At 33.9% G+C, this 9133-nt stretch overlaps 1 protein-coding gene across 4 annotated transcripts in view; it reads left to right on the top strand.

Annotated features, from left to right (window-relative positions):
• The window catches only part of ERBB4 (erb-b2 receptor tyrosine kinase 4), a 1165464-nt gene that overhangs the window by 796660 nt on the left and 359671 nt on the right, over positions 1 to 9133 (top strand). The window lies entirely within an intron of this gene.

Raw genomic sequence — 9133 nt, 5'->3', positions numbered from 1 at the left:
CTTTGAAAACTGGCACAAGACAGGGATGCCCTCTCTCACCACTCCTATTCAACATAGTGTTGGAAGTTCTGGCTAGGTCAATCAGGCAAGAGAAAGAAATCAAGGGTATTCAGTTAGGAAAAGAAGAAGTCAAGTTGTCCCTGTTTGCAGATGACATGATTGTGTTTTTTGTTTTTTTTTTTTTTTGATACGGAGTCTCACTCAGTCACGCAGGCTGGAGTGCAATGACGTGATCTCGGTTTACTGCAACCTCCGCCTCCCGGGTTCAAGAGATTCTCCTGCCTCAGCCTCCCGAGTGGCTGGGATTACAGGCACGTCACCACGTCCGGGTATTTTTTGTACTTTTTAGTAGAGACGGGGTTCCTTTTTTAGTAGAGATGGGGTTTCATGATGTTGGTCGGGCTGGTCACTCCTGACCTCGTGATCCACCTGCCTCGGCATTCCAAAACTCTGAGATTACGGGCATGAGCCACTGCGCCCGGCCTGGCCCTACTTTTATTAACTGACTCTGAATGTCAATTTCAGGAGGGACTGTCCAGATATTTGCTATGTTTCCCAGGGGAACTACAGAGGTTATTGCATTTTGGATTAAACGGTTATTTTACCTATGGAGTATATACTTCATGGTATGGCCTGGTCGGTTCATTTACAGTAGCTATCACCAAATCAATTAGGAATAAGGAATAAAAGAAAATTAGTTATATTTTATTTTGTGTTGTGAAAATGTGTATGATTGTGGTCATTTAGAAGCCCAGATACTTTCTGATAATTCTATTTTGCTAGGTCTATTTTTTTTTTTTTTTCAAAAAAGATCTCGAGAGCCTTTTTAAATATGTTAGATCATACATTGTAGCTGGTTAAAAGAATTGAAAAATCCTTAAAGTGCAAAATTATTTTCCTGTGAAAATTAGGATCTAGGCTTATGATGAGGCCTTACTCTGTGAAGCAACAATTTTTGACTTATTTCTTCTGTGATTTAATATGAAATAGGAAAGGGTATTCTAGTTTAAGACAAAACCAGCTCTGACTCTACCTTTCCATCTATGGGAACATTTCATTAGAAATAAGAGAGTGCTTTAGAGCAGAAGTTTGGAAATATTGGCTTATAAAATCTACTTCTAAAAAACATAAGCCTCCAAATAAAAAAATGAATTTTCTGACACCTTCCCCAGACTTACTGAATCAGAATGTAGGCGATGGGCCAGACATCTTTACTTTAAATCTTTCTATTTGGCTTTTAGCTTCTACCTGGCCCTGGACACACAAATGTGTTCAATTATTCTCCTTTGGAAGAATTAATAACAGTGTATAGTTTGGCATTGGTTTCATTGAAACCGATTGTTTCCACAGTTTAGCATGCTCTATAAGTCATGCCTCTTCTTGGATGGTCTGTGAGCTTTATTTGTTTCACTTTAAGTGTATCCTGTTGAGGATAGCTTCCTTAAAACATGTTACACAACCCAAAGTGTTTGGTTTTTTAGTCACAGTTTCATCATTAATAGGAATAAATATTGAATTTTAGAGCTAGAGGGTACCTCTAGAGAACTTTTCATCAAGCCTCCTATCTTTAATTAAGTGGATGTCTAAAGCATGTAGAAGAGATTTCTTTTAAAATACTGACAAATAAACACTTAAGAAGCCCATTACACTGTTTTTATCCCTCTAATAGTCAATAATTCTTCCTCATATCCAACCCATATCACTTCTACTGTAACCGAAGTATTTCTCTCTTCTAGTTCAAACCTCCAGGTATATAACTGGAAACAGTGTAATAAAAACATTTCATTCAAATACTATCTAGTTAATGAACATGCTATGTTTTATGAACATAATTTGTCAAAATTTTGACAACAAAAATAGAATAGAGGCAGCATAGAGGTATAAGTCTTTGAATAAAAATTGAAATAAAATTTTAAAAAATAAAATAAATATGCTTTAAAATGTGTTTAGCAATGGATTAGGGATTGCCCCAAGATACTTGTCACTCAGACAGCTGCTGGATGAGAGAAGGGAAATTTTCTACTGGTATCTCGTTTATCCTTAATGTTTGTCATCAGAACCAGTGAGGCAATACTTCCATCGAAAATATAGGTCATTTCCCTCCCAAATTTTCCTATATCTACTTGCACATCAATTTTTGTTTGTTTGATTTTCCAATTAGTGATGGAGATCTTTACAACACAAGTAGAAAATTAAAACAAGAAGTCACTGTGATTAAGTTTCAGACAAGGAATAATCAGTCAGTCAATCAAATGGTGTAAATGACTTAAAATTTTTTTCTCTCATTTGACTGGTTAGAATAAAGTTTCTCAACTCTAGACTGAATATTGGAATCCTAGGGAGCTTATTAAAGCTACCAAAGCTCCTAGAAAATTGCCAGCAATTTTGATTTAATAGGAACTAGGTGATTCTCAGGCATTGTTTTTTTTTTGTTTTTTTTTTTCAAATGCTGTGTATTCTGCTACTCAATATGGGGTCTGTAGATGAGCAGGCAGAGACATTATCTGGGAGCTTAATAGAAATGGGCTTATTAAAGTCTTGGGTCCTACTGATACCAACTGAATGAAAAGTTTTACAGAGGAATTCCAATAGGAATTCCAATATTCAAGTTTGAAAGACTCAGATGAGCTAATATACAACCCAGTTCAGAACCACTGGTTAGAGGAAATGAAGAGAATCAAAAGGCACTGAAAGAGAGAAGACATAGGAGATAAGGGAAGAAGAAGGGGATGGGGGAGCAGGAGGAAGTGTCAGAGTGTAAAAAGACACAAAGACTTTGCCTAAATGTATCCTTATTTCTATTGTTAATGGGCGAACAGAGATCTTTTGTCACTGTGATGTCAGTGCTCTGTTTTGCATTATTTATGAATATCTTTGTCTTTTTTGCTATTGTTGCTAGGAAGCAACAATAAATGTTTAATTAGAAAATTGCCAAGCCTCTTCGAGTAAAATAAATTTGTTCTATGGGAGTAACTTTAATCACAGTATTGGTTATCATTATATTGAAAGAAGTAATTAAGCCATAGTTCTTATTAGTTAGACACTGATAAGATTAAACTACTTAACAATTTTTTAATATTTTTTGACTTGATAGATATTTCCTCAGTAGTATTGGCTTACCAGGAAATGTTTGATTCCTTACATGTTACCCATCTAATTCTCATGGATGTTTTGAATGAATTAACATTCCCCATGTCAAGTTTACTGACCCGAATATAAGGAGTTTAATGTCCCAGTTTTAAATTTTATATTAATCACATTTAGTGCATACCATCAATGAATGAGCTAGTTAAAATTGGACCCAGATATTTTAATGCACCCAGTGAAGCAATATGGAAAGGATACTAAATACAAGGAAAAAAATGTAATGAAATATTTGACCAAGGATGGAATTAATAAAAGCCAAAGCAATTATAAGTTAATGTTCCTACAGAAGCTGACTTATCTCATTGATTTCAGGAATTATTTTTTGCTTTGTGTCTCCATCATAATAAAATATGACTATAATTTGATGAGTTTATTCTCATTAAGTAATGCTTATTAATAAAAAAAAATGCTACTAAATAAATTTACTCTATGATGCCCTTCCACTTGTCTTGCATGTAGCCTTGAATTGTACAAAGGGAGTGTTTTCTTTCTTGATACAAGTCTCATATAATAATACAATGAAATACTTTTTAACCCCATCACTGTTTAGCGATTAAGCTTGTTATTTTGTTCTTTTTGTCTCCCTTTTATGTGTCCAAATGCTTCATGCTTACTGAATTTTCGTTTGGAATTAAGGGATGTAAACATCTTGATGGTGAAAAGCCCTATATTAAATGTTGAATGTAATTTACTTTGAAATAAATCAATTATAGACTGATTTTGGAAAATAAAAGCCATAATTTCCTTTTAACATGTTAAATAAAAGTTGTAGAATGCATCTGCATTTGGATAATAATTTAGAGGAATTTTTTGCATGTTTCTGAAAGGGAATATAATATCAGAAATCAATGCGTCATGAAAAAATATGAAATATTTGAATACTATGTGGAAAAAGCTGCTATTTTCAAAAATTTATAGTTTTTTCAACGCAAATGATTAAATAATTTAAAATATTTTAATAGTTCCACAGTATAATAATTGCTATTGAATCTAAGATTGTACTACATTGGATTATATTTGTATAATATTTTCATATTTAAATAGTATACTCAATGAGAGAAATGTTTTTTTATTTATTATTTTTTTAAATTTATTATTATACTTTAAGTTCTAGGGTACATGTGCATAACATGCAGATTTGTTACATATGTATACTTGTGCCATGTTGGTGTGCTGCACCCATCAACTCGTCAGCACCCATCAACTCGTCATTTACATCAGGTATAACTCCCAGTGCAATCCCTCCCCCTTCCCCCCTCCCCATGATAGGCCCCAGTGTGTGATGTTCCCCTTCCCGAGTCCAAGTGATCTCATTGTTCAGTTCCCACCTATGAGTGAGAACATGCAGTGTTTGGTTTTCTGTTCTTGTGATAGTTTGCTAAGAATGATGGTTTCCAGCTGCATCCATGTCCCTACAAAGGACACAAACTCATCCTTTTTTATGGCTGCATAGTATTCCATGGTGTATATGTGCCACATTTTCTTAATCCAGTCTGTCACAGATGGACATTTGGGTTGATTCCAAGTCTTTGCTATTGTGAATAGTGCCGCAATAAACATACGTGTGCATGTGTCTTTATAGCAGTGTGATTTATAATCCTTTGGGTATATACCCAGTAATGGGATGGCTGGGTCATATGGTACATCTAGATCTAGATCCTTGAGGAATCGCCATACTGTTTTCCCTAATGGCTGAACTAGTTTACAATCCCACCAATAGTGTAAAAGTGTTCCTATTTCTCCATATCTTCTCCAGCACCTGTTGTTTCCTGACTTTTTAATGATTGCCATTCTAACTGGTGTGAGATGGTATCTCATTGTGGTTTTGATTTGCATTTCTCTGATGGTCAGTGATGATGAGCATTTTTTCATGTGTCTGTTGGCTGTATGAATGTCTTCTTTTGAGAAATATCTGTTCATATCCTTTGCCCACTTTTTGATGGGATTGTTTGTTTTTTTCTTGTAAATTTGTTTGAGTTCTTTGTAGGTTCTGGATATTAGCCCTTTGTCTGATGAGTAGATTGCAAAAATTTTCTCCCATTCTGTAGGTTGCCTGTTCACTCTGATGGTAGTTTCTTTTGCTGTGCAGAAGCTCTTTAGTTTAATTAGATCCCATTTGTCAATTTTGGCTTTTGTTGCCATTGCTTTTGGTGTTTTAGACATGAAGTCCTGCCCATGCCTATGTCCTGAATGGTACTACCTAGGTTTTCTTCTAGGGTTTTTATGGTATTATGTCTAACATTTAAGTCTCTAATCCATCTTGAATTAATTTTCATATAAGGAGTAAGGAAAGGATCCAGTTTCAGCTTTCTACTTATGGCTAGCCAATTTTCCCAGCACCATTTATTAAACAGGGAATCCTTTCCCCAGAGAGAAATGATTTTAACATGAACATTTAATAAATAATTTTAAACTAAATTCAGGGTTACTTGTCTTATTATTTTAATTATTTTCTACATTAATTTTCTCATTTGGCAGGAAAAGCCAAAGTAAATAAATAAAGAGAAACTGAAACATTTTGTCTAGTTACTTCAAATCACCATGGAGTTAAAAATAAAAAGTAACACTTAGACGTATCTGTCTATGATTAAAACATGATGTGACTTATAAGATTGTTGACTCCATGCTATTGTTTTCCAGCTGAGCAATAGCTGTCAAATAGAAGCAAATTGATAAACTGTCCTGTGATAACACTTTTCAAATCTAGTTATTTATTTATTTAACATATGTCTGCTATTTTAATTAGTGACTGTTGATGCATCGAAGCACTTTATTGAATTTGAAAGATAAGAATTCTGTTTGAATTTCTTCTGTACAAAACTGTCAATTAAAAGTGTTTCCTTTAAAAAAATTTCATTTATATTGTATGAATTACTGATTAGGACATCTAAACAAATATACCACTTGGTTAAAAGGTAGAAATATCAATATAAGCATAATGTATGACATGAAGAGTTCATGAAAGTATATAAATTGTTTGGGTATGTATATATGTATAATGTGCGTATCAAATATAAATAAAACAATGTAAATGCCAGTTACAAACGTAGTAATACATCTAGAAACAAAATAAATGGAATAAATCAATTGTGAAGTATGTTAGACTATAATTGATGCTGTAACAAAATACAGGAAGGAAGGAAGGCAGATGAAAGAAAGAGAGAAAAAAGAAGATGAAGGTTCATGAGGAGTCAGTTGATTGGGAAAGATTCAATACTAAACAGGGGCAGACTTCACTACAATGGTGTGATTTGGTCAAAGACTTAAAAAAAGTGAAGGGACAGCCCAAGAGGATTTGTTATGTAGAATTTTGTACCAGAATACTAATAGAAGAAATAATTTATTTTGAAGTTTAATATAACAAAAATTGCAAATACAAAATATACCTTCACAAATCCAGATATAAAAATGTGATTATTTTCCAAATCTTCTATAAGCTTATGGTAAAAAATAGCATGTAACCTTATTTTTACAAGATAAAAACATGACAGACGGTGAGTCCAAGTGCCATTTTAGTTTAAAATCTATTTGATGTTTGTATTGATTATACTACATAGAGAATAATTAGATCACTTCAAATGGAAGAATATTCTTTATATTTCAATAGTGTGCATTGTTTCGTTAATATCACCATCAAATTCAATGGGAGAGGATCCAACTAAAAATATGAAATCGTGAACTAATCAACAGCAGAAATTTAAGGAGCATTTAAATCTTAGTATTTTAGTATTTGTCTCTTTATATTTCTTAGTGACCTATCTCTTTAACTCTATACACCTTTTTATCTCTCTGATAAATATATTAAGCCCCCAGGAGATACTGCCATTGAGTTGCCAATATATGATTTACCTATTTACTTGAAGGGGATATTTACTTATATTGTGTATTAAGTACCAACCCTGTGTTTAATCACTGAAGATTAAAAATTAAGTAAGACAATAAACTTCAATAAACCCATAGGTTAGTAGGGGTGAGGTGGAAGCAAATATGAAAAAAATACAATGTATAAGTGCAGTAAAAATATCTAGGTTGATGAACACTGTTTATAGGGACCATGTAAAGCACTTTATACCTGTGCATTTATCTTCAATCCTATTAGATGGGTACTAACTCCATCTTTTAAAATGGTGAAGTAAAATACAGAATGGTTAAATAACTTGCCCATATCACATGGATATATTTTGGATTTGAGCCTAGATCTTCAGACTACATAGACTCCTGCACTGACTTTATCTTCTTGCTTGTTCAGAAGCAAGAGTGAGAAAATAATTCAGCTTGGAGCTGTGTCTGGAAAGGTTTCAGAGCAAGTATTTCCTAGGCTGAAAGAGGCTAGGAAAGAGTTTTAACATGGAGAAACGCCTTGTGAAGAAGCAATGAGAATCACAACTGAATTGCAAGTGGTATTTCTATCTGGCTGTACGTGAGAAACAGAGTAATGTGATTCCTGGAAGGGCAGAGATATGGTCAACTTAAGGCGGGCTTTTGTGCCTTGCTTAAGGTTTAATCCTTTAGTACAGGGATGGTCATAAGTTTCACACTGTGAATTAACACTGATTTATAGGTGTTGACTTACAGGTTCAAGCCATTACTTTTAGGGCATTGTGGAGGATTAACTGGAAGGAAAAGATGGGATCTGAGAAAACTTTTAGAACACTATGTAATCATTTGAAATAGGCTTTTGAATAACGTTGGAATAGAGAGGAGGGAAAATACTGAGGAATATTTAGAAAACAATTCCTAATACTTGGCAATTTTATTAGGTATGAGAAGTGATGATAAGAGGATAGGAGACAGAAAATGCTTTGCAAATTGCTAGCGAGCTACTGGATATATGGTGCTTCCATTACTTAAGATAAGGGAATGTAAAAGAGAAGTATACTCGGTAGTGGGTGTGGGAAGAAGAGTTATGTTCTGTTTTGTACACCTTGCTATCAAAATGGGGACTTCTGCAGACGGCTGGAAATGGATGCTGTAGCTCCATAGAGAACTCAATTCTAGATCTGAAAGTCAGTTACTGATAGATAGTATGCTAAGTAGCCTACTGACATCATATATTGTTAATACTTTTTCATGACAGCTTATGAAGTGTAACTTCACTGCCAATCTTACACGTACTTTGCCAGAATGCAAAGTAACAAATTTTACCATTATATACTCCTTGACATTTTATTATTTATAAATTACACCGACCATCTTCCCTTAATTTTACCTTTCTCTTCTTCAGTAGCAGCTGCAGATTTTTCAAATACATTAAAATTCAATGCACCTTCTCTTTCTGTGGCTATAGGAGGTTTTTTCCTTTCATTTTGTTGATGTGAAATCTTTATGGCTGGGTTAAATACTGGATGGTCTTCTAATGTTTCCATTTCTACCAGAAAAAATACAATGTTTGGTTTCACGGTTTAAAAAAAAAAAAAAAAAAGATAGTATGCTAAGTAGAAGATGAATGACTTTTATACAGGAATGAGCCCATAGGCCCCCCAAAATTGTCAAGAACAAGTCTGGGGAATGCTAATGTTTATGAGGCAGAGTCTTGCTAAGGTAACAACAAAGAAAGCTTAGAAGAGCTGTTTAAAAATGTAGGAAGAAACAAGGCTGAAGTGGAACTACAGAAACCATGAAGTGATATACTATACATATCCTGTAAAATTCATACCTTAAATACTCTAAAAATATTTTTGGAATAAGTGAGATAAGCAGAATTGTGTCTCTTACTACTATAATGTTGATGGATAACCTTTAGCATTGCTTTTAGTAAAGTATACCTTGATATGATGCTGTCAGCTTGGATTGAAGTATGTAATAAGAAAGATCAATGATACTTTTTGTTGTGTTTACTATGAATGGCTTTCTTTCCTTCCTTCTTTCTTTCCTTCCTCCTTTCCCTTCCCTTTCCTTCCTTCCTTTCCCTTTCCTTCCTTCCTTCCTTTCTTCCTTTCTTCCTTCCTTCCTTCCTTCCTTCCTTCCTTCCTTCCTTCCTTCCTTC

Source organism: Piliocolobus tephrosceles, chromosome 11 (genome assembly GCF_002776525.5).
Source record: "Piliocolobus tephrosceles isolate RC106 chromosome 11, ASM277652v3, whole genome shotgun sequence".
NCBI classification, from domain to species: Eukaryota; Metazoa; Chordata; class Mammalia; order Primates; family Cercopithecidae; genus Piliocolobus; species Piliocolobus tephrosceles.
The sequence above is the reverse complement of the archived record's forward strand: the minus strand, read 5'-3'. Positions and strand labels throughout refer to the sequence as shown.